Source organism: Elephantulus edwardii, unplaced genomic scaffold (assembly GCF_000299155.1).
Source record: "Elephantulus edwardii isolate Elephantulus edwardi_28Jun2011 unplaced genomic scaffold, EleEdw1.0 scaffold00176, whole genome shotgun sequence".
NCBI lineage: Eukaryota > Metazoa > Chordata > Mammalia > Macroscelidea > Macroscelididae > Elephantulus > Elephantulus edwardii.
The window spans coordinates 5,269,014-5,271,572 of record NW_006399926.1 but is presented as its reverse complement, the minus strand read 5'-3'; the positions used below and the strand labels follow the sequence as shown (position 1 = coordinate 5,271,572).

Below are 2,559 nucleotides of genomic sequence, written 5' to 3'. Positions count from 1 at the left end.
GTCTTTGAGCTGTGGTGCTGGAGAAGAGCACTGAATAAATATCCCATGGACAGGCATGAGAACAAACAGATATATCTTAGAAATGGCACAGCAGAATATTCTTTGGAGGCAAGAATGATGAGGCTTTGCTTCACATACTTTGTACATGTTGCTAGGAGGTGCTATTCCTTGGAGAAGGACATGATGTTGAGAAGGGTAGAAGGCTGATGAAGGAGAGAAAAACCCTCAACCAGGTGGATTGATATGTTGACTGCTGCAATGGGCTCTAGTATGTCAGGAAGTGTGAGGATGGCACAGGATAGAACAGGGTTCAGATTCATAGGGTTGCTATGAGTTGTGCTTGACTCGACGGCACCTAAGAACAACAGCAAATTATTTAAGTTAAAGAGAAAAATACTAAACTACTTTATATGTGAATTAATTTGATGTAAGCTTATTATGGTAAGGAATTGTGCTGCCAACACAAAGATACGTGGTTCAAATTCACCAACTGCTCCACAGAAGATAGACAGTCTCCTGTGCAATTTACAGCCTCTGAAAACCCTCTGGATGGTCAGTTCTGACTTGAGAACACGTAACAACTAAAAGAGTAGGAACAAAATATAAACTTCCAGATTAACAAATCAGGAACATAGAATACAAAAATAATTACTTCACTCAATCTATAAGAAATTCAATAAAGAAATGGAAATTAAATAGGTTTAAAGTAGAAAGCACAAAGTAAGATGGAGGGATTAGCATAATAAAATAATTATATTCACAATAATAACACATATTCATTAATTACTCAAAAGAAAAGTATTAGGTCATATATTTTTAGTCCCTGTATGTGCTGTTTGCAAAGGACAAATCTAAAGTAAAAAGCCACTAAAAGATTGATAGTGGAAGAATGAAAAATCATATACTGTTATTAGGGAGCTCTGATAGCATAATCTATACTGAGTTGCACTGTGAACCCAAATGCCCTGAGTCTCTGCAGGTTCAAATCCACCACTGGGTCCTAGGAGCAAAGATAGGCCATCTCCTGTCACTACAATTTACAGCCTCGAAAACCTGTGAGGGGGAACAGTGAGTCAGGACCTACCGGACAGCAGTGAGTGATGTAAGTTTTACCAAGGGAAAAAACTAGATAGTATAAAATATATATTAAAAGAGTAAGAAATTACTAGAAGGGAGCTCTGGTGGCCTAGTGGCAGGAAGCTGTACTGCAATCCTAGAGGTACGCAGTTGGAATCCATCAGATGCTCTGCTGAAGAAGGAGGGACAATCTCCTCCTGTACCAATCAGATCTGATTTAAGGTACATGCACAAAAAATAATAAAATAAAAAATTAAAAAAATGACTAGAGATAAAATTGCTTGGAAAAGCTGGGGTCAGTAAAAGACAGGAAGGCCTTCAGCAATGAGTTGACACAGTGACTGATTACAACTGTGGGCTCGAGGACACAGGACAGGGCAAGGTTCCCATCTGTTCTTCAGAGGCTTCCTAAGAGTCGTGGTCCACTCTTCAGCACTTACAGAAAAGATATTCAACTACTATTACTCTGACATTTTCTTCAGATGATAGCAATTTTGAATTGGTTTGTATCTAATAATATAAAAAAATATAAATATAATAATATAAAACAAGATTGACAGAGTCACCAAAAAAGAAATTAATTAATTAAAATTAAATTCAGCCTTGATGAAAGATTTTAGTGTACCGTTTTCAGTAATTAAGAAACTCAAGTAGTTTCTTCCGGTGAGCTACCTCAGGTGATTTCACAAAATGACTAAATTAACTCAGAAAATACCACAAAATCATGCAAATCAAGAGGCTCAAATCTCCAGGTCCATTTTAAGAACACCTGGGGAAAGGTCCCAGGCCATCAAGGGTATGCATATCTGGAAAGCCACCAAATATCTGAAAGATGTCATTCACTTTACATATGCAGTGTGTGTCATTCTGATGTTACAATGGTGGAGTGCGTAGATGTGCCCAGGCTGAACAGTGGAGTTGAACATACGGTCCAGGGCACAAAAAGAGTGCCGAGTTTTTGCTACATATGCTTCAAAACACAGAGTAATGCTGAACTTAAGTGTTTAGATGTGGATTCTCTGGTCATTGAGCACATCCAGCTGAACAAAGCTCCCAAGATGCATCATCGCTGCACCTACAGAGCTCAAGGTCAGAGTAACCCCTACAAGAGCCCCCCCTGCTATATTGACATGACCCTTAACTGTAAAGGAACAGATGTTCCTAAACCAGGAAAGGAGGTTGCCCAGAAAAAAAAAAGATCTCCCAGACACAAAAACTTACAGCTCAGGAGTAAATGATTCAGCATCAAATAAAATTCAAGTAACTCTAAAGCCCGAGGGGGGATGAAAGAAAATCAAGAAGAAATCCTCAGTAAGAAAAAAGGCAAGAAAGTACCACACACATTCTTTTGAAGCACTAACACAATCAACTACATGCTGAAATAGAGAAGCCTCTGTATATTTTCTTGGACTGATAATAATACTCCCTGTTATCTGACTATAATGTAATGAAGTTACAAAGCATTAAAAAAAGGGGAAAGAC

At 38.3% G+C, this 2,559-nt stretch overlaps 1 pseudogene; it reads left to right on the top strand.

Moving 5' to 3' along the window:
• The first annotated feature begins 1,781 nt into the window (after positions 1 to 1,781).
• On the top strand, positions 1,782 to 2,315 carry LOC102870056 (annotated as a pseudogene).
• Positions 2,316 to 2,559: the final 244 nt, after the last annotated feature.